The sequence below is a fragment of the Solanum tuberosum genome, unplaced genomic scaffold, assembly GCF_000226075.1.
Source record: "Solanum tuberosum cultivar DM 1-3 516 R44 unplaced genomic scaffold, SolTub_3.0 scf00091, whole genome shotgun sequence".
Classification (NCBI taxonomy): Eukaryota; Viridiplantae; Streptophyta; class Magnoliopsida; order Solanales; family Solanaceae; genus Solanum; species Solanum tuberosum.
Window position 1 is genome coordinate 1809464 of NW_006239016.1, and position 24771 is coordinate 1834234.

The 24771-nt window shown below is 33.4% G+C and overlaps 1 long non-coding RNA gene across 1 annotated transcript; it reads left to right on the forward strand.

Annotated features, from left to right (window-relative positions):
• The first annotated feature begins 17972 nt into the window (after positions 1-17972).
• On the forward strand, positions 17973-20827 carry LOC107060628 (uncharacterized). The gene is made up of 2 exons (XR_001473443.1): positions 17973-18408; positions 20533-20827. It is a non-coding gene; the product is annotated as an uncharacterized lncRNA (long non-coding RNA).
• The last annotated feature ends 3944 nt before the right edge of the window (positions 20828-24771 follow it).

A 24771-nucleotide genomic window follows, 5' to 3' on the forward strand; every position in this document is an offset into this window, starting at 1 on the left:
CCTAGGGGGTCATGCCTTGACGTTTAGGCACTAGAACCATAATACTATGTTAGGAAGGTTATTTTAGGATTCCAACTTTACGTTTTAACTACATTAGGCTACTACACTACATGTTAGGCTCTACCGTAAGTCATTAGAAATTCTGGGGTGTTACATTAAACTCTATACCCTAAACCATAAGGACAAAATCTTAAACCCTAAAGACCCCTAAACCATAGGCACTTAAACTTAAAGACTATACCATAAACCCTAAACACTTCAAAATCCCTAAGAAACCCTATACCTAAAAACCCTTAAAACTCCCTAAAGAAAATCCTAAAAACCCCTAAACATAAAGAAACCAAAGCCCTAACCCAAAAAAATAAACCCTAAACCCTAAGACCTAAGAAAACCCATAAACTTAAATAACCCTAATCCTAAAATTCTAAAAAAAACCCAAACTTTAAACCCTAAAAAAAACCTAAAAGACCCTGGACAATCCTAAACCCTGAATTGTAAAACCTACACTCAGTACTGTAAATTTTAGGGCAAAAATTCTAACCCCAAAACATTAGGGTCAAAATCCTAAACCCTAAAAAAACCTAAAAACCCCTAAGAAACCCTAAACCTTATAAAACCCTCAAAGGCCCTAAACCTAAAAAAAAAAACCCTAAAATCTCACTAAAAAGAATAAAAAGCCCTAAACCTAAAAACCCAAAGCTTTAAATCCTGAACCCTAAAAAAGCCTAAAGTTTAAAATCTAAAAACCCCTAAAAATAAATTTTAAAAAACCCTAAAAACCGTTAAGAAAACTCAAAAACTCCTTAATCTAAAAAGCCCTAATGTAACCATAAAGAAAACCTTTAAAAACCCTAAACTTAAAGAACCCAAATCCCCAAAGCCTATAACCCTCTAAAAACTCCCTAAACCTAAAAAAAAAAAAGCCTAAAAACCCCCTTTAAAACCCTAAAAGCACTAAACCCTAATCTTAAATCCCTAAACCATAAGACCTAAACTCTATACTCTAAACCTTAGGACCTAAATCCTAAACCCTAATGAACCCTAAATCGTTAGGCCTAAGCCTTAATGACTATACCCTAAACCCTAAACCCTAAATTATAACTTTTTGAGATTAAACACTAAACCTTAAATTGTAAACATTAAACCATAGGGTCTAAAATCCAAACCCTAAGCCCTAAGCCCTAAGATAACCTTGATGAGTCCAAGATTTGGACTCATTTAGGGCTTTATTTATATAAGTTTAGTTTCCTCAAATGCTTAATTTGTGCCATGAACTGATGAAAAATCCTTGATTTTCAAGTATATGGGTTGAGGAACAAAGCAAGGACACTAATAGTCAAAAAAGACAACATAAGCCGAAAAAGAGAGAGAAAAACAAGCCTGACGATCGCCATGAGAACTCGGCGAATCACCAAGTTACTCCTGGATCGCCTAAATTTATAGAACACTGAGCCTAAAATAGGAAGGACTTAGGCAAACTGCATTTCCTATTGGCGAAGGACGATCATATCACCGAAAGTACTGTTTAAGACCAAGGTGAATTCAAATTGGCAAGCTAACAGACTAAAGGGCGCATCGCAGAAATGATCAGCGATCCTGATCTAGATCGCCTAAAAATACAGTGTTTGAACAAGGAGAATGTGAAGAAAGAAGGCGATGGGAAAGGACGATCAGTGAGTCTCTAACTGGTCGGCGAGGCCCGACTTTCATCGCCGATTGGCCCAAAATAGTAACACCTAAAATTACTATAAATTGATTTTTTGAAGAGAGAGAAAGCATTCAAAAATTAGAAAAACCTAAACCTAAAAACACCAAACTTTAAACCCTTAAAATTCCTCTAAAAAACCCCTAAAAACCATTAGGAAAACCCAAAAACTCCTAAATCTAAAAAGCCCTAATATAACCCTAAAGAAAACCTTCAAAAACCCTAAATCTAAAGAACCCAAACCCCTAAGCCCATAACCCTAAAAAAAAACACTAAACCTACAAAACCCCTAAAAAAACCCTAAAACCCCTTTAAAACCCTAAAAACACTAAACCCTAATCTTTTATCCCTAAACTCTATACCATAAACCTTAGGACCAAAATCCTAAACTCTAAAAAATGCTTAACCTTAAGGCCTAAACCTTAATGACTATACCCTAAACCCTAAACCTTAATGAATATACCCTAAACCCTAAACCTTAATGACTATACCATAAACCCTTAACGTTAATGACTATACCCTAAACTTTAATGACCATACCCTAAACCCTAAACTCTAAACCTTAATGACTATACCCTAAACCCTAAACCTTAATGAATATACCCTAAACCCTAAACCTTAATGACTATACCATAAACCCTTAACGTTAATGACTATACCCTAAACTTTAATGACCATACCCTAAACCCTAAACTCTAAACCTTAATGACTATACCCTAAACCCTAAACCTTAATGAATATACCCTAAACCCTAAACCTTAATGACTATACCATAAACCCTTAACGTTAATGACTATACCCTAAACTTTAATGACCATACCCTAAACCCTAAAGCCTAAACCTTAATGACTATACCCTAAACCCTAAACCTTAATGAATATACCCTAAACCCTAAACCTTAATGACTATACCATAAACCCTTAACGTTAATGACTATACCCTAAACTTTAATGACCATACCCTAAACCCTAAACTCTAAACCTTAATGACTATACCCTAAACCATAAACCCTAAATTGTAAACCCTAAATCCTAACTTTTAGAGATTAAACACTCAACCCTAAATTGTAAACACTAAACCCTAAAAATTAAAAAACAAAACCCTAAAACCCCCTTCATAACCCTATACTTAAAAAAAACCTTTAAAACATCTAAACCTAAAGAACCCAAAGCCATAAACCCTAAAAAAACCTAAACATAGAAAACCCTAAATAGCTAAATGTGTTTAATGACGAAATCAAAGTTGGTCACCAAAGTACATTTAAAGACTACATATCTCGTCCGAAATAGATGATTTTCTTCCTTAAAAACTAGTCATTTCTAGTCATTAAACCCTTTAGAGACTAGCAACTAACTCATCCAAAATTACTCTTTCGGGATGAGCAACTACCTCGTCCTAGATTACTTTTTCTTGACGAGCAACCAGGTCGTCCTAGATTGATTTTTGAGACAAGCAACACCTCGTCCTAGATGAGCCTTTAGGGACAAGAAGTTGTCTCATCCTGGATGAAACTTTTAGAGACAAGAAACTATCTTGTCTTAGATGAACTTTTAGAGACGAGCAAATTTTTGGACTCTATTTTACCACCAATGATTCTGGATCTTCATTTCACAAAAGTATTAGAAATTCTACCAATTAATACAAGATTGCTATGATAAATCTCGATATAAAAGGCTGATATAAATATAAAATAGGTAAAAAATCCCATGGTGGTAGTTCCAATATTTGTTTAACAAAAAAAAAGCTTAGCAAATTAACAATATCTCGAGCTATACTATGATTTCATGTTTTGCACAATTTTCCCAGCAAAATAATAATGTTCGTGTGCATTCTTCACAAAACAACTCTAAAATCCACCAAGGGTTATCCAAAGTATCAACAAGCTACAAGAACATAAGAAAAATTGATTAAGAAAACTTTGATGAGATGCATTCATCAAGAAACCAAATCTATAGCGAAAGCACAAATTCAGCGACATAAGCTAGCATAAATGGAGAAATTCACCACCAAGAAGATTTATATTTTGTTTTAGGGGAAACAAGTTGTTGCAGAGTAACTAAATAAGCATGATATATATCATTATTTTAGCTATAAACCAAAAGGTTATTATTGTAGCAGGGGAAACGAACAAGTTATCACTGTTTTCTTCTCAACATTAATCCTTTTAGAAGCAAAACAATCCCAAACTGTGTGCCTGCAATTGTAGGTGTAGAAAATTAAAAAAATAAAGATAAAGAAGGCAATGATCTATTAAGCAATTCTAATGATACAAGTTTAGCGAGTTACTCGATCCTCTAAACCATATCAAGGTGCAACTCAAATCTCTATTTTGTTGGACTTTAGGCCGAGAGATTCTATATATGGATGAAAATCTTGATGTACAGCAGCAGCATATGTCATAAAATTCTCTTAATAACCCTGAGAGTAATGTCAATGTTCTTCTTGCATCGATAAAAGCCTATTCATAAAGGATAAGTCTTATAGTGGCCGAGAGATTCTGTATATGGCGAGAATGTTGTTACTGTGAGGGTACAATGATGTAACTGCTTAATTCTTGCCATTTTTATCTTGTAATCTTATTCTTAGTGGACAAAGAAGAATTTATATATGGTTAAGTGTCTATAAGGGCAGAGAGATTCCGTATATAGTCGAGTGTAATGGTTCTATCACTTATATATGCTAGCACACAAGAAGCAACAATTTCCAAGACATCTAAAAGGCTAAAACTTAATGCGTATCAGTTTTTCAATTTTTGTCTAAAGAAGAAACGACGCAAACTTTAAAATAACTCGGAACAACAGAAGCATTTCAGATGTGGTAGCTATTACTACAGTTGTAGCTACTAAAAAGGCTAAAACTCAATGCTAATGAGTTTTCCAATGTTTGTTTAGAGAAGAAATGACACAAACATTAAAATGACTCGGAACATATGTATAAAACAACTTTGTTTTATCAACAAAACCAGCACTATCCCAGCATATGTATAAAGATTAATATATAGCATTATTGAATGTGTCATCCACTTCTTGATAAAATGTTAGGAAGAATCAATTGTTGGACCACCATTCCTAACATATGCAGGAAGGGAGTTGGTCATAGATTTTTGTCCTGCCAGCAAAAGTGATAAAACTCATTGAACAAACATGTAAAACCTTTTTGTGGAGAGGTGGATTGGAGTCACAAAGAATTATACCAAGGATAGACTAATGAAGTGGGGCATTACTGACAACCAGCATTGTGCTCTTTGTAACAGTAGTTATGAATCATGTGAGCACCTTTTTTTCACTTGTGAGTATTCTAGGTTCATATCGAGAAAGTTGTTGCATTGGCAAGATATTAGAAGTCCAGCAAAGACATGGCAAGAGGTGATAAATTTGACTACAATCAATGCAAGAGGGAACGGAGCAATAGAAACCATCTAAATGCACTGAGGCACAAATAATTACTAGGAAAATAGTGCAGGAGTTATTTCATAGGGGCTCATTAAAACCTAGACATGCCAGAAAATTCGCAGAGCTTAATTGGAAAACTTGTTAACTTCTTGGTTGTCATACCAACAGTTTATACGGAAAGTTCAACATTTTTGGATTGACCATCACCTGTATATAACTCAAGTTGTAAAGCATTGGTCTAGTAACTACGGGTCAAAGTCTATAAACTGTTAATTCCATTAATGATCATTTCTAGTTATATTGAGCAGCACCTGTATATTGGTGATCAAACAGCTACCGGCCAAGAGAAAAAATACCAACAAAGAACCTCAGAAGTGAAGAAATTCCTTTAAACACGATCAATCATCTAAGAGTTCAGGCATACATTAAATTCTTAAAAGACTATCCACAAATAGAATTTGGTAAATTGTTACTTACTTGGTCAGCAAAAAAGTCAGTGGTCACTCAAATGATAAGGGTGATGTCATATGTTGGTTATGCAATTGTTGAGAAGTATAGAGTTCTTTCATTTTTCTTATTTCGCCTAGCTCATCTTCTATGGTAGACAAATGATCATTCAACGATTTATTTCCTAATTCAAAGATTTGTTTTTCTCTTGAGTTGAATGTAGCTCAGATAGTAATGCAGCCTTAGAAGAAGTTCCACTCCACCCCCAAAGCCAAATACATGGCTACGAGTTTGAGGTCCACAATACTTTTCTACAATCTCTATGCTAGAAATAGATGGCTCAACATTTAGTATTTCTTCGATTTAAGCCTGCAAAACATAAAAAAGTACATTTCAACTAATTCCATAATAATTTGAAGTAATTTACATATTGAATTTACCAAAGTCACATGTTTTTCAATTTTTTTCTGGTTCAACAAGAATGTTATCTTTCTTACGAGTCTCAAAGAATATAGTTGCCAAATTTGGCGGATTTCCATTTTTTCCACCCATTACATAAAAAAAACATGTCAAATAGAACTTCTTAAATATTTTATTTAGGAAAATTATTTTTCAATAATACCTATTGATAAATAATCTCTCTAATAGGCTTGCTACCAATGTGATGAAACATCTTTAACTTAGCTCAATTTTCTGCATTTCAATTGCTCCTCGCCTGTATTGTTATGTTAAACAGTCATATCTAAGAAATCTTACCAAGTTTAAAAAAAGTTTCACATCTACATATCACGATGAGTTGCAAAATGGATACTTCAAAAATATAGGCTATTAGATCTCTAGGTGTACCTGGAAACTTTTGGAACAAAAATGTTCCTTAACTAACCACTCTCATTCCTTATTTTCTACCCCCTTTGGAATATTCTTAAGAGCCTAAACAATTGGATTATTCTTCACATAAGCAGCATGCAAGTATCCCTCTCCATTTGTTCCATAACTCATTCATCAATTCAAATATATGATCACGGTGATCATTGAAGTCAACACTCTCAAATTCATCCTACAAAAGGAGTGGTAACATTGTGCGTCAATTGTACAAAAAATATGTATAAATTTGAGAAAGAAAAATATGTGCAACAATGGTTAATGTTGGAAATATAAGAAAAGTAAGTTCTGATTCATCAAGTTAAAGACTATATAGTACTTACACCAGTGTAGTCTTCTTAGTAGATATCCTTCGTTTTATCCTTTTGGTTAGTTGATTAGATTCATATAATAATTAACAGAGCACAAAAAAGCTGAATATAAACATAATGATGATGTTTCGTAATTTTACCTCAATAGCTGCCCACATGTGATCCAACTTTTATTGCTTAATGTCCCTCCATGATGGTACTCCCAATGGACACATATTACAGTCACGAGTTATTTTTCCCAAGTGCCTTGGAAACAGATTGCTATTTTTCCAGCTATTCGTTTATTGTAAAGCGTTACTTTCAACTTCTTTCCAACCTCAAGTGATGCAACTTCTTTACACTTGTTGCTCCCTCGAACTCTTTTTACCTTTCTAGGATTAGATAATCCTATAGTAGTATATTTAGTAAGAACTGTAGCAATAAAATTTAGTTCAACAGATTGATAATGAATGGATTGTAAATTGTCATACCTTTTTCAGTTATTTGGGAGGCTTGCATAACTTGATGAGTAGATTGGTTTGCGTGTTCTCTTTCTCAAGCTTGATGTCAATTCTTGACTAGATTCCATATTATTTTCAGAAACCCCTAAAGATGAGAAGAAAGATCTAGGTGTTTGTTATTGTCCCTTTCCTATTGCATCTGGAACCAAGAAGTCATATTATAAAAATTTTGGCATTTATTTTCTTTTTTATATGGAATAAAAGATACAACAAATTTTAAAAAACATACTTGTTTCAACTTCTTTGGTACATTGCTTTACTTGATTAGTAAATGAACGTAAGGGAGTATGAACTTGACTAGAAGACATGGTGGAATTTTTATGTCCAGCTCCTCATCCCTTACCAATAGCACCTGAAAGATTACATATTACAAATAATATTCTCATGAAAAGGGAGCAAGAGAGATCACTATTCACATACACACAAGAGGGAGGAATCTAAAAGGCTTAACAGGCAGTCTTAAATATGCTCAACTATATGCCATAAAGAATTACACAACTGATGTATGGAACTCATTGTTTCACCAGGCCTCTCAGAAACTTTGACATTCAAAATTTAAGTTATTTATGAAATTAAAATCTCAATGGTCATGAAAAAACGTACTTGTTTCAAGCTCATGGATGTATTGCTTAACTTTCTTGGCAGATGGATGAAATGAAATATTAACTTTCATATACTCTTTCTCAAGAGACATGGACTTCTCATCTATCGCTCCCTTTTCATGAATAGAAGACATGGTAACGTTGGTAATTTCTTGTTGTTTTCCCTTCTCAATAGTACCTGGAGAAAAGAAAAATTCATCGATAAATAGATAGAAGATAATATATTTATGAGAGGATATGTATATACTACAAAGTGAGATAAGTAAGACAAGTGAGTAAGATATATGTATATATATCCAATTAAAAACTCAACATATATTCAAAAGCTTACCTGTTTCAATTTCTTGGATGTATTGCTTAACTAGATCACTAGATTGAAAAAATAAAATGTTAGTTGGAATTTTTCCTTTTCATGTCAAAGATTTAAGCCCTCATCCTCGTCCTCTTCCAATTACCCCAGGAGCGACAAATGAGTATCTGATAGTACTCTTCATAATTGATCCATTCTCAATTTCAATTTTTATATTGAACCTGCAAAAAGAGCCAAAAGTAAAAAAAATTATAAGAAAACTATCTATCCAATAAACTGAAGAACATATAGTTACCAATGAAATAAAGGATAGAATCAAAGTAATCAAGAATAGGAGTTTTTAACAGTAAGTTATTATCAAGACTCAAAAGGAGAAATCAATCTCGCGATCCCCTCCTCCCAAACAAGAATCATGTGGGACAATGTAGTAATAAAAGAATTTATGTCTATCAGTTTATAAAAGATACTTAACCTCATCAGTTATTTTTCGTTTCTTTGGTGAAGGACTTTCTAAGTCAACTACAACATCATCATCATCCATTTGTTTTCCCATCTCATAGGAATCACGAGGCACTACAACAAATATGATATATAGCTACGAAACTATTAGCTACGACATGAAATTCGTCACCAATGGTTTACCTTTTGTGACAAAAATTATATTTCATATTTAAATACATGAAGCACATACTTTTAAGGACGAAACATAAAATTTCGTAGCAAAGTTTTGTCCACTAAAATTTCCCACCAAAAAATAAGTTGGCGCCATTTATTGAGTACTATTAGTGATGAATTTAAAGTTCTTAGTGACACATTATTTTGTCACTAACTATGTACCCATTCTGTGACGAATCCTATTTTGTCCTAAAATTAATTAAATTTTGGACACGAAATTTTTTTGTCACAAAAAGTATGTTGATACAATAGTGACAAATCAGAATTTGTGGTTAATCATTGTGTAATTTAGCAACAAAATTTCAAATTTAATTGTGACCTTAGATTTTGTCACTAATAGTTCAAGCAATTAGTGACGATTATATTATTGTCTCTATTTAACCTATAATTTAATCACAATAAAATTTTGTCACAAAAAAATGATTAAATGTCTATGACTTAAATTTTTTAGTCAATTAATAAAATGATTGGATACAGAAAAATATTGTGATTATAAATTAAAATATCATGAATAATAGACACATTTAATTCAAATATAGTAAAACTCAAAGTTTGTTCGTCCATAAACATTAACCATACAAACATTTTTTTAGTGAAAATCTGAAGTTATACTCTAGACAAGCGTCATACCAATATTATGTAATTAAAAAAAATATTTTAACACCAAAAAGTTAGAAGCAAAGTTCCCAAATCATCAAAAGCCTCGATAAGTTTACAAATATTTTATCACTAGATACTAGAGCCAAACCACCGGCCCAATATATATTACTCTATTAATTTCAATTTATACGGTACAAATAGAATTAAAAGACCTAATCAAATTTTGATATGATTTTTAAATATTTTAAGATGTTATTAACTGTAATTTATAGTACTTTTTAACATAAATTTTCAAATAATATGTTACTCACTTTGTCCTAATTTACGTGGCACATGAGAAACTTTGAGAGTCAACCATATTTTAATATGATTTTAAAAAATATTTTAAGTTGTTAATTATTGTGATTTATAATGTTTTAAAGTAATGTAATTTTTAAATAAATGTGTTACACTTTGTGTCACAATTTTATGTTGCACATGAGAAATTTTGAGAATTAACAAAATTATTATATGTTTTTAAAAAATAAAATAAAATAATATATATATATTTATTTAAGTTGTTGATTATTGTAAATTATTTTATTTTTATTAAATTATTATATTTATCGATAATTAAATTTGAAATAATTATCTTACTCAATGTTTTTAACATTTAAGTGTGTTTAATTATATGAAAAAAATTTAGTGTGTGTAGTATTTAATTTATAGAATAGCACTTCCTTAGTTTTTCTCCAAAATATTTAATTTTTAGCCTATTCTATTCTAATTCATTTCAATTCTAGTCATTCCAATTCAAATTCTCATTTCAATTATAGCCATTGTTGATTTCAATTATACCCTTTCTTATTCCTATTATCAACTCCAAATTCTAATTTAATCCCAATCTAAAAGTTACATATTTTAATATGCATAATTTATAAAAATTATTGCAATTATTATCAAATTATTTTATTTTTATTAAATTATTATATTTATCGATAATTAAACTCGAAATAATTATCTTACTCAATGTTTTCAACATTTAAGTGTGTTTAATTATATGAAAATATTTTAATGTGTGTAGTATTTAATTTATTGAATAGCACTTCCTTAATTTTTCTCCAAAATATTTAATTTTTAGCCTATTCTATTCTAATTCATTTCAATTCTAGTCATTCCAATTCAAATTCTCATTTCAATTATAGCCATTGTTGATTTCAATTATACCCTTTCTTATTCCTATTATCAACTCCAAATTCTAATTTAATCCCAATCTAAAAGTTACATATTTTAATATGCATAATTTATAAAAATTATTGCAATTATTATCAAATTATTTTATTTTTATTAAATTATTATATTTATCGATAATTAAACTCGAAATAATTATCTTACTCAATGTTTTCAACATTTAAGTGTGTTTAATTATATGAAAATATTTTAATGTGTGTAGTATTTAATTTATTGAATAGCACTTCCTTAATTTTTCTCCAAAATATTTAATTTTTAGCCTATTCTATTCTAATTCATTTCAATTCTAGTCATTCCAATTCAAATTCTCATTTCAATTATAGCCATTGTTGATTTCAATTATACCCTTTCTTATTCCTATTATCAACTCCAAATTCTAATTTAATCCCAATCTAAAAGTTACATATTTTAATATGCATAATTTATAAAAATTATTGCAATTATTATCAAATTATTTTATTTTTATTAAATTATTATATTTATCGATAATTAAACTCGAAATAATTATCTTACTCAATGTTTTCAACATTTAAGTGTGTTTAATTATATGAAAATATTTTAATGTGTGTAGTATTTAATTTATTGAATAGCACTTCCTTAATTTTTCTCCAAAATATTTAATTTTTAGCCTATTCTATTCTAATTCATTTCAATTCTAGCCATTCCAATTCAAATTCTCACTTCAATTATACCCATTGTTGATTTCAATTATACCCTATTCTTATTCCTATTATCAACTCCAAATTCTGATTTAATCCCAGTCATCCATCCTTTAAGTTAAATCTAAGATCCAATCATAGGCACTCATTCAAATGTGATCAATGGCTGAGATCAAAATCCTCTACCTTCCTTTTTTAATACAAAAAAAACCCTAAATCTTTCATTCTTCATCTACCAAAGAGGCGGATTCGCCTGTCCTCTCTATCTCCTCCTTTTTTCTTCTCCCACTACTAAAAAAACAGTGAATATCGACCTAAAAATTATTGACCTCAAATGGAGGTCGGTATTGTTAAAAAGAATCAAAAATAAAAAAAAACTTTAGAAAACCGACTACTTGTAGTAGGTTTTTATGCAAAATAAAGAGGGAAAATCAAATACTGACCTCAGGAGGTTGTAATTTTCCCCGAAAAAATGAATTACAATAAAAACTGACCTCTTGATGTCGGTATTAAATAAATAAATAACAATATTTTGTTTTTCTCAATTAAATATCAAAAACAAAATTGAGAAATATTTTGAATGAATTTTATTTAAATCGTCTTCTGGAGAACGATTTTGTGTAAAATAAAAAACCGTTGATTAAGAAATACTTGATTAATTATTGCCCTTTCTCATTTCAATTCTAGCCTATCCTAGTTTCAATTATAGCCACCCTTTCTATTTCAATTTTAGCCAATTCATTCCAATTTTCAAATTTTTCAATTGTCATTTTCATCTCATCCATCCATTCTAATACATCCAACATCAAGATTAAATCTTAGCCGCTAATTTCGATTAAATTGAAGGTCCTGATTCATCTACTCTTATTTCCTATTTTTAATCTAGCAAAAGAACTCAACCCTAAAAAAATTTCATCCCTCTTCCTCTTCCTCTTACCCAACAAAGCTAGTCGAATTGATCGATGCCAAAGAGTATAGTTCTCAACACCAAGCAATTGAAAAGAGATAATGCTAATTCCACTCACATCAGAAGGACTTAGAAACAAGGGATGGTTATAGTCAATACCTTGTCCTTGCACAGAACTTGTATTGAAAGAAGTATTTGCCATACTTGCATCTTGGCCATTGTTACTAGGTTGAATCGGATCTGCTTCAACTCTGACATTCACCATTGAAAAATTTCTACAGAAAACCTTTGTTGCGGAAGCAAAAGAAGACGGAACAATTGAACAGCAGATTCGTCAGTCAAACTGTGATCTGCAACGAGTTCCTAAACAGCAATGAATTCAATTGATGAATCTGTGAATCAATTTGATGATTCTGTGATTCTTTAACAGAGACCCATGTGCACAGTTATCACTGTGACACAAGCTCTGATACCATGAAGGTAAATGCAGAGAAAGAAGAAGAAAGCTTTTATTGATTGAGCTCAAAGACTACTGAATACAGATGGAAGAGTTGATATTTATAGACTCTTCATTCCTACTTTGTAACTAACTTGTGTAACTAACTATTTAGAAGTTGTTATAACTAACTTCATACAATGACTTATTTACCCTTAACTAGTCTTACTACTTTTCTTCAACTGATTTAAAGTATCTTCATATCACAACAGCCCCCTTCAAGCTAGGTGGGGCAAAAATGTTAAACACACCTAGCTTGGACAAAAGATATTCATGTTGCACTCTGGCTAACCCTTTAGTTAGAATATCAGCTGGTTGTTCTTGAGTAGGAAGATAGTTAACACTAATTAAACCTTGTTGTAACCTCTCCCTTATGAAATGACAATCTATTTCAATATGCTTAGTTCTCTCATGGTATACAGGGTTTGCAGCAATCTGTATGGCAGCCTTGCTATCACAATATACTTGGACTGGCAATTGAACTTCAGTGTCTACTTCTTTCAGCATTCCAAGTAGCCACACTAGTTCTGATACAGTGGAAGCAAGACTTCTGTATTCAGATTCAGCAGAACTCCTTGAAACTGTAGTCTGTTTTTTAGCCTTCCATGAAACCAATGAATTACCAATCTTAATCATATAACCTGTAACAGACTTTCTGGTTAGTGGACAAGCAGCCCAGTCTGCATCACAAAATGCAGTAACCATACCATCAGAACAACTAGACAGTAGTAGACCTTGACCAGGTTGTCTTTTTAAGTATCTGATCACTCTTAATGCAGCCTCCATGTGAGACTTCTTTGGATACTGCAAGAACTGACTAAGAGTTTGAGTACTGAAGGCTATATCAGGCCTAGTCATGTTGAGATATAACAGTTTACCAATTAACTTCTGATACATTGCCTGATCTACCAAAGGATCTTTTGAGGCTTCTTGATTCTTGTTTACATGATCATCATACTGCTTGGATGTAAGTTTCACATTGGTGTCAATAGGGGTTCCTGCAGGTTTAGATGCTAACATACCAACCTCAGATATAAGCTCTAATGCATACTTTCTTTGATGCATTAGTATACCCTCTGCTGACCTAGTGAACTCAATACCTAGAAAGTATTTTAGTTCCCCTAAGTCCTTCATTTTAAACGCTTGCTGCAGTGCCTTCTTTGTCTCATCTATCAACTTAAGACTACTCCCAGTTATCAGCATGTCATCTACATACACAAGAACAATAATGATCCCTTCTGCTGATTTATTAATGAACAATGAATAATCATATTGGCTTTGTTTAAAATTGAGACTGATGAGAGCTTCAGTCAACTTCTGATTCCACTGTCTTAGAGCTTGCTTAAGCCCATACAAGGACTTTGTCAGTCTACACACCTTGTCCCCCTGACTGACAAAACCTTGAGGCAAGTGCATATAGATTTCATCTTCGAGATCACCCTGTAGAAAGGCATTGAACACATCCATCTGATGAATGTGCCAGTGCCTGGCAGCAGCAAGTGAAACTATAGACCGTACTGTAACCATCTTCACAATAGGAGAGAAAGTTTCTTTATAATCAATCCCTTCTTGCTGGCTATACCCCTTAGCAACTAATCTTGCTTTGAACCTCTCTATTTCACCTGTTGATTTATACTTAACTTTGTATATCCATCGGCAGCCTATAGGCTTCTTGTCTCGTGGCAAGTCAGTGATCACCCAAGTCTTGTTGGATTCTAATGCTTGAATTTCAGCCTGCATGGCCTCCACCCATCGTGCATCTTTGACAGCCTCTGAGTATGTAGCAGGTTCAGTAATTGTAGAAGTAGCAGCGATGTAACATTGATATGTAGGGAATAGATGGGCATAGCTCATGTAATGACATAAAGGATACTGAACATCTTGACTTATGTTCAAAGAAACAAAATCTTTCAGCCATGGAGGAGTCTGTTTAGATCTTGTAGACTTTCTAATAGACTGCTCCTGAACCTCAGGCTGCTGCTGCTCATAAACCTCAGGTTGCTCTTGAACCTCAGGATGCTGCTGCTGGTCCTGAACTATGTCTTCACCAATATCAGTGGCAAACTCACTGTCAACACCTGGCTGATTTTGAGTCGTCTTAGTATCACAATTAGCTGTATCACGATAAAATTCTGGCATTCCTTGAAACATCACATCTGAAGTATACAATGGATCTACAAACACCCTCTGCATGTCAACATTATCTCCTTGTGAAAAGGGAAACAGGTCCTCCCTAAAAATTACATCTCTGCTAACAAAGAAGGACCTGTTAGTGAGATCAAATAAAATGTACCCCTTTTGTATCTCTGAATATCCCGTATGAACAGCTGACTTTGATCTTGGCCTTAGTTTGTCATGTTCAGTAAGATTTTTGGCATAACATAAACAACCAATTGTTCTCAAATGAGACAACACTGGTTTGATGCCATATAACCTCTCATAAGGAGTTTGATACTGAAGAACACTGCTAGGTAGCCTATTGATAAGATAAGCTGCTGCTAAGACACAATGCCCCCAAAATCTTAAAGGAATTTTAGCTTGAAACCTTAGAGCCCTGGTTACTTCAAGTAGGTGTCTGTGCTTCCTTTCAGCAACTCCATTTTGCTGAGGAGTATAGGGACATGACTTTTGATGAATGATGCCCAGATCTTGAAACATGGTTGTACAAACAGAGTTGACAAACTCTGTGCCATTATCAGACCTTAACACCTTTACAGTTTTACCAAATTGAGTCTTAACATACTGAAGAAACACTTTAAGAGATACACAAACATCAGACTTTTGTTTGAGTAAGAATAGCCAAGTCATTCTGGAAAAGTCATCCACTATAGTAAGAAAGTATTTGTTTCCATCAAAAGTTGGTGAATTATAGGGACCCCAAAGGTCAACATGTATCAAGTCAAAGCAATTACAACTTCTGATTGTGCTGGAAGGAAAGAAAAGTCTTGTTTGCTTAGCATAGGGACAAACTAAGCAATTAGAAACTTTACACATACTTTGCTTATTCATGTCAAACAGCCTAGCAAGAACTACAGATGACACATGTCCTAATCTTTGATGCCACACTTCTATATTTGAGCATACTTGATTAACAGCAATGGTAGACTCCTTCACACCAATTGCAGACTCTTGCACACCATTGTCCTGCAGATGATTTAACTCTTTGAGCAGTAGATACAATCCACCTTCCTCTTTACCAACCTCCTTCACCTTTCCACTGTAGAGCTCCTGGAAAACACAAAAATTAGGGAAGAAGGTGACTGAGCAACCTAATTCCTTAGTGATCTTGCTTACAGACAGAAGATTGTGTTTGAAGTCAGGTATGTGAAATGCATTTGAAATGACACTTCTGGGTGATAATTCACAGGAACCAACATGAGTCACCTGAGTAGTACTACCATTTGGAAGATATACACACTTAGGAACAGTCAAGTCAGAGATAGAGTCATTGAGAAATAAATCGGAATTAGAGACCATGTGATTTGTTGCACCAGTATCTATTATCCATACTTCACTACTTTCTGAAGTAAATAATTCTTTACCTGCAGCATTACAGTTAGAGACAGTTGGTTCTGATCTTTGCTGGAACCTTTAAGAATATGATCATACTGGTCTTTTGTAAATGTACAGCCCTTAAGCAATTGTTTGACGTCCTTTTCATTTTGATCCATTGGTCTATTGATGATAGAGGGTTCAGCTAGCACTTCCTTGTTAACCTGTTGGTGTTCAACCGTTCTTCCCCACCTTGGTGTATTGACATTGACATTTGTATTCATACCATAGGAGAAAAGAGCCTGACCTGACTGATGTTGATCAGAATAACTGGTGTCTGAACCAGTCCCTTGAACCTTCCTCTTAGACTTGAAATCAGGTGGGTAACCTACAATCTTATAGCAAAATTCCTTGCTATGGCCTTTACATTTACAGAAATCACATACCAACAGAGAATTCTTCTTAAATCTCTGACTTACACCTGAACTTCCTGCAGATTTTGAATACAAGGCAATAGAGTCTGCACCCACAACATTCATCCCCAAATTATTGGTGTGTGTGACTACAGACCTCTGACTTTCATCTCCTACTACCAACGCATATGCATGATTAATAGATGGTAAAGGGTCCATCATGAGAATTTGACCCCTTGCCTGATGATATGATTCATTTAAGCCCATCAAAAACTGATATAGTTTCTGTCTATTCATGTGAGCTACAAAACCTCTAGATTTCTCACAATTACAGCCAGGAGAAGGCACTAAAACTTCAAATTCATCCCACAATGTCTTGAGTTTAGTGTAATAGACAGAAACAGATGCAGTACCTTGTTGCATCATAATAATGTCTTTGTGCAGGCTATAGGTTCTAGACCCATCTACCCTATCAAACCTCTCCTTCAAATCACTCCAAACTTCAAAAGCACTAGATGCAAAGGCAATACCACATAGTAAACTCTTAGACACTGAGTTCATCAACCATGACAAGACAATCGCATTAACCCTCTCCCATTGTCCCCACAATTCTTCACCATACATCTCTTTTCTGCAAGTGCCATCAACCAATCCTACTTTATTTCTACCCAACAAAGCTAGTCGAATTGATCGATGCCAAAGAGTATAGTTCTCAACACCAAGCAATTGAAAAGAGATAATGCTAATTCCACTCACATCAGAAGGACTTAGAAACAAGGGATGGTTATAGTCAATACCTTGTCCTTGCACAGAACTTGTATTGAAAGAAGTATTTGCCATACTTGCATCTTGGCCATTGTTACTAGGTTGAATCGGATCTGCTTCAACTCTGACATTCACCATTGAAAAATTTCTACAGAAAACCTTTGTTGCGGAAGCAAAAGAAGACGGAACAATTGAACAGCAGATTCGTCAGTCAAACTGTGATCTGCAACGAGTTCCTAAACAGCAATGAATTCAATTGATGAATCTGTGAATCAATTTGATGATTCTGTGATTCTTTAACAGAGACCCATGTGCACAGTTATCACTGTGACACAAGCTCTGATACCATGAAGGTAAATGCAGAGAAAGAAGAAGAAAGCTTTTATTGATTGAGCTCAAAGACTACTGAATACAGATGGAAGAGTTGATATTTATAGACTCTTCATTCCTACTTTGTAACTAACTTGTGTAACTAACTATTTAGAAGTTGTTATAACTAACTTCATACAATGACTTATTTACCCTTAACTAGTCTTACTACTTTTCTTCAACTGATTTAAAGTATCTTCATATCACAACACTCTTCCTCTTTGAATCCGCTGCAGCCCTCAAATCCCCAATTTTTCTCGTTCCGGCTAGAAGTAGCAGCCGGCAAGGACCAGGCAGCGCCGCCTCTCCCCTCTTCTCCTCCCCTCCCCGTCGCCTTTTTCTCTCATCTCTCCCTCCATTTCTCCTCTTTCTCTCCCCTCGCTTTCTCCTCTCCAGCGAGAAACAACAACTAACAGCAGCAGCATCCAGGCTAGGGCCACCGGCGAAGCCACCGCAAGGACCAGCGATAAACACCTGCAGCTCCGGCTAGCGATCCCGGGCAGGACGCCGAAACAGCAGCTCCAGCGAAGCCTCAAAAGCAGCAGCTCCGGCGAAGCAGTGGCGACGGCAAGCAACACCACAAATAGAGTTTGCTCGGGCGAAGCTATGGAGTTTTGGGTCCATTGGAAATGGATTTTTTCAGATCCGTCCGGGTACATTTTATTAGACTATTATCTTATCTTTCAACAATTTTGTTCCACTTTTCATTTGCAATTGGACCATCATTTTCCGACATCAAAGTTTTGGGCATGTCTACTTTATGTGAAAGATCATTGTGAACCTTTTCTCAAAATGAATATGTGTTCCTGCTATTTGCTTTGATTACATTGGTTAATTATGACGTGTAATTCATAGATTCTTATTCATTTCACTCGTATAGGCGACTCTATCTCGTTAACGTGGTATGAGCTTAATCACAGTCTGAATTGTCTTGTTGGTTATAGTGTTTGATTTTGGGAATTTATTATGGTAAGCATCATTTTACGAATAGTTCGATTTGGATACATAATAGCCGTAGTGTTTCATTTCTTATGATAAAATTAGCATAAATTTTAGTTTTTCTTTCCTTAATTAATTTTAGACGGATTGTGTCACTGATTTTCGACCTTTACTGTATTGTTTATTGGCTAAATTTGGAATCTTGCCTAATTAATCCTTTAAATTAATTCTTTGGCCATAGATAACTCGTACCAGATCTTTTACCCATCACTGTGACTGGTTTGTAATATTTGAAATTATTTGTTATGGTAAATATCTTGTTTTTTCAAAAATATTAAGTGAAAATTGCATAATCATTGATTTCTTGTGATTTTTAATATATATTTGTCATCTCTAATTGATCCTTTTACCTTGATTGATTTTAAATATATTCTTACATGTTCTCTCTTTAACCAACATTTCCCTTTCTTTTGAGAAATTTAAGATTGTCATAAATAGGAGAAAGAAAGATCCAAATACTAAAATAAAGAAACAACATTATTTATTCCTGTAATTTTTAGCACCAAACTATGCAGATAATGACTTGTTGATTTGAGGAAATGATTTTGTGTTGTAAGAAGTACGTTACATGCCTAATCTCAAACTGTTTTAGGGGATGGAGTATTTAAATGTCATTATAATAAGCCAACACTAATAGTTGTTGCTTATGACTTGAGTTATCTAAAGACGACTGAGGTACTCGTGGCTTCGCTCCTCAATACTTTTTGTGAAAATAATTAAAATTTGTTTGTCCCAGGTTGGACTAAAATCTCTTGAATTAAGCCAACTAGGAACTTCTGGATATTCCCCTACTACAGGAAAGCTACAAAAACCTGTAAATATATGGTGCATGTTGGTTTATAGAATAGCTTCTAATAGGGAACATTTGGTTTATTTTAATTGCCGATTGTTTAATATCATTTGGAGATATGCCTTTGTTACTCGTCTAGATTTTGATTTATTTTTGTGTCCCGGTCGGCCATATCATTTTGATTTCATTTTATAAATAAAAGAGCATGAAAATGTTGTATATAGGTTTTATTCCTTCACAACAAAAGGGTGCCAAAATGGAAATATTAATTCGTCTGGTTTTTTCTTCTTCTTGATTACTGTTAGTTTCCACATTAAAAGGGTGTCCTATGTTTGTATAAGTTATGTTCTGATTTGTTCTATTTTGATTTGTTCTGTTCTTTACTAAGTTTTTATCTTATTTTCAGATGTACGAAATGTTTTTCAAATGCTCTGTCTTGTTGGTTATCTTAAGCTATTTGGTCCTACTATGCCTAATTTCTAGAGAACTTTTGAGCTTGTGTGACATTGGAAATTCAGCCACGTGTTACCTATATCTGTTAAGTTTGATGTTGGTATTATTGTTTGTAATTAGCTTTGTAAGTTGAATTTCTATTTGAATCCGGAACCTCACCTAAGTTATGATAATCTTTCAACAAGGAAAATACTTTATACTGTCGTTTATTCTCATGTTGTTCAAAGCTAATTGTTTCTAGACTCTTATTGCTCAACTTCTTTTTTTCATAACATGAGGAAATTCTCAAGTATCACATGAGCTTGTATCTTCTGAGTTGCTGCACGCTTGAGTTGCCGATGGACAGTTGCTATGTATTGCTTGCAACTATTGTATATTACTGCAAATAGTTATTGCATCTGAGGCTAATCTCTGCTATATTTTGAGAATATTTGTTGCTGCAATATGCGGCTGATTTCTGCTATGTTTTGGGACTATTTTCTGCCACGATTTGAGGCCATTTTGTTGCCGAATTTTGGGACATTTGTCACTGCAGTTTTGGCCATTTACAGCTGCATTTTTGCCATGATCTGCTATTGGAACCACTTCCTTCCTGCTGCATTTTGAGGTTGTTTCTTGCTTCATTTTGAGAAAAACTACTGCATCTTTGGACAATTAGTTCCTGCAATTCAAGCAGATTTGAGGCTAAGTGCCTGATTGTATTTTTTTTGACAAAACAGATGCTACATTTTGTATGATGTTACACTTATTTGAATGATACTACAAAGGCTGTTGAAATAAAGTTGAGGGAAAACCCCTTCAAAATAGTTATCTTTGGTTTGGTTCTTTCAGATGCTTGTGATTAGTGACAATATTTTATCTTTAAAAGCTTAACTTTTAGTGATGACTACGTTATATTTTCCAAAACTTAATTTTTTGTGATGATTATATTATATATTTTAAGACACTCACATTTTCTTCATAAAAGTATGATATTTAGTGACAAATAATTTTATGCTTAAAATTGCTACTTATTACCTACAAAGTAACTTTGTAGTATATAACAAGTGTAATTGTCGCTAATTATGACATCTTGTAGTGAAAATTGTATTTTATCGAATAAATAAAATATTTTTAGTGACGAAAAGATTGTTTTTAGCTACAAAATTATAAAAAAGGAAAGTTATCATTAATTTATACATTTGTATGTAAAAGGTAATTTTTAGTGACGAAATAATGTTTGATCAACTACGAAATACATATAACATTAAAGACAAATGAAGTCGTCACTGATTGAACTAAATAATTAGTGATACATCAGTTTCGTCATCCTTAATAACTTCTTTAGTGACGAAATACTAAATCGTCTTTGTATACATTTAGTGACCCATGCTTTAGGGACAAATGATGGACGAATTATTTATCGTCAAGAATGTTCTTTTGTGACGAAATAAGAGTTTTTAGTGACAAAATTATTTGTCACTAATAATTGAATTTGTTGTAGTGAGGTTGAGTTTTCCTCACTACATGCCAACCTTTGTTGGGATTGACACTAGCATAAAATACTTGAGATGGTTGGTTGGCTAAAGCAAAAGGCTCATTTGTTTTCAAAAATCTACTCAGATTCACACCAACGAAGTCATACTCATCTATTTTAACTCCTTTTGTTTTGTCATCCACATCAAACATATTACACCGGAACAAAATCACTCTTCTATCCGAGATAAATTGCAATTCAATCACATTTGTTAAAATTCCATAGTAATCAACATTCTCACTATCTTTAGCATTCTCGCCAACTACAACAACACTACAATTTTGAGTCCTTAACATTTGATCATGATCTTCTACATGAAATCTATATCCATTAACAATGTAAACACTAGAGTGAGTTGAATATTTAGTAGGACCACGTGAAAGTGAGAGAAGATCTTCCATCAGCCGACTATTATATATTTTATGCAATTGTGCAACCTAGAAACAAGATAACATTGAATACTTCAGAATGATTAGTAACAAGTTAAAATATTGAATCTATTGTTTATGTATTTCTCACCCTATGTTTAAACCATTCAATAAATTATTGGTCATATTCTGCATCTGACAAGTTTTGAGCAGTATCTATATGATTTTGTGCAAACTCTCTACAAAATTTCGGTTAACCATAAATTTCATGTAGAAACTATATCACCTTAAATGAAATAAGAAAAATAAGAAGATATAAAAGAACTCTCCATACTCAAGATATGGTATGACTTCATCACATTTCTTCAGAATGTATTTATGTGCCTGTTCCAACACATAAGCTTCAAGCTCGAATGGAACTTTAGCTCTCAAAAAAAAATTCGGGTTGACAAAATATAGTTAAAACTACTCCAATTGATGTTTTTAAGCCCCCATCATAATTCTTTCAGGACGATTGAATTTTGTGTCAATTATATGCAGATACCTTGAACATAAGGTCATGCATTCATTTGCAATGTAGCCCTCTGCAATAGATACTTCTGGACATGCCCTATTACCAATGAGATATTTCAAAAAATATAACCATCGCTCAATAGGATGCATCCACTAATAGTGTATAGGTCCAGTAATCTCAGCTTCACCAGCTAAATGAATAGGCAAGTGCACCATGACATCAAAAAACGAAGGAGGGAAGACCTTTTCTAACTTGCAAAGTATTATGGGAATTTGTGCTTCAATATGTTTCAAGTCATCAATCCTCAACTATTTTGATCCAAGAACACAAAAAAAAATAGACAACTCAATAAGACGTTCACACACTTCTTTGGACAACATACCACGAAGAGCAAGAGGGAGTATATGTTGCAAAAGAACATGACAATCATGACTTTTTAATCCAGATATCTTGTGATATTTCAAGTTTACACATTGAGAGATATTAGATGAAAATCCATCCGGGACCTTTAATTTCTTCAAGAAAAGATATAACTTGTGCTTATCTTTAGTTGACAATGTGTAGCATGCAGTTGGAACTTCAACTTACTCCCCTCTTTGGATTGTGTGCGATCAGGCCTAATGTTCATTTCCTTCAAGTCTAACCGAGTGTTAATTGTGTCCTTTGTCTTTTCTTGGACATTCATGATTGTCCCCATAATATTATCACATATATTTTTCCCAATATGCATGGCATCCAAATTATGTCGCAACAAGAGATATTTCCAATATGGAAGTTCAAATAAGATACTTTTCTTGTTCCAATTATCCTTTCGTTTTTATGTGAGATCTTCCTCTTTTTCTTAGGATCCTTTGTTAATGGTTGTTCTTCAAGATCTTGCACTTGATTAAGTATCTCTATTCCAAAACATGTTTTTGGTGGGAGCCTTTTCTCTATTGTATTATCAAATGACTTCTTGTTATTCCTCCATTTGTGATCCTTGAGAAGGTAACGTCGATCACCAATAAAACATTGTTTCCTACAATTAGCCAATTGAATTGAAGAGGTGTCTTTATTACAAGATTGACATGCTAATTTTGTTTTTGTACTCCATCCAGATAAATTTTCATAAACTAGAACGTCATTGATAGTCCAACAAAGAAAGCATGCAACTTAAAATTTTGTTTCGTTGATGCATCAAAGGTCTCAATACCAACCTCTCACAACTCCTTCAATTCCTCTATTAGAGTTTGAATATATGTATCAATTGCATCTTTGGGACCCTTTGTACCAGGAATAAGCAACTCCACAGGACAAGATAAATTTTTCATGTTTCATACACAACCAAGGTTGTAAATTATAAGGAAAAAGAACCATATGCCAAATGCTATGTGAGGTTTTTGAATTGTGAAATGACTTAAATCCATCATTAGAAAGTCCACGTCGAACATTATGAGGCTCCATTGAAAATGAAGGATGAAGTTCATTGAATGACTTCCATGCCATTAAAATCAGCTGGGTGCATCATTATTCCGTCATTACTTCTTTCATCCTTATGCCATGTCATTAGAGAGATGTCTTTGTAGACATAAACAACCTCTGTAGCCTAGATTTTAAGGGAAAATGGCGTAAAGTCTTTGAGGCTATCTTTTTACCCTTTATATTCTTGGTTTCCCCAGAATGTATATTTATTTTCCATTTGAACACACCACAAATTTTGCAAGAATCGAGTAAGCTATCCTCCTTCCAATATAACATGCAATCATCAGTACAAACATCAATCTTGTTGTAAAAAAGCCCAAGATCTTGAATAATCTTTTTTTCCTCATAATATGAATTTGGCAAATCGGCCCCATCAGGAAATAACTCCTCTTTTAACATTTTTAATAGCATGGTAAACGATTCATTACTCCAACGACCCATATTTTTTATGTGAAGCAATTTAATCAAAGATTAAAGCTTTGAAGCCTTTGAGTTTTGGTATAGTGGCTGCTCCAAATCCTTCAAAAGGCTGTAAAAAATTTTAGCTTCAACATTTGGTTCCTTCTCAACTACATCATCATAACCAGTGTGGGCAGCTCCTCCATCAACATTAGGATATAGATCTTTCAATAATTCTTGTACTTCATCTTCACTCTCCTAATCTTCTACTTCATCATCATTTTCATCTTGAGATTTTGACACTGGGTCACCTAAATGTTCTCCATGGTGATACCAAAAAGTATAATTTTAAATTATTCCATATACTTTCAAATGTGTATCAGTCATCTCACTAGTTCCTAATGTTGTATTACAACATTTGTAACATGGACATCGTATTTTATCTTCTTCTTTTGATCCCTAAAAAACATAATCCAAAAACTTTTTCACCCCATCTGAATAGGTTTGGTCGACCCG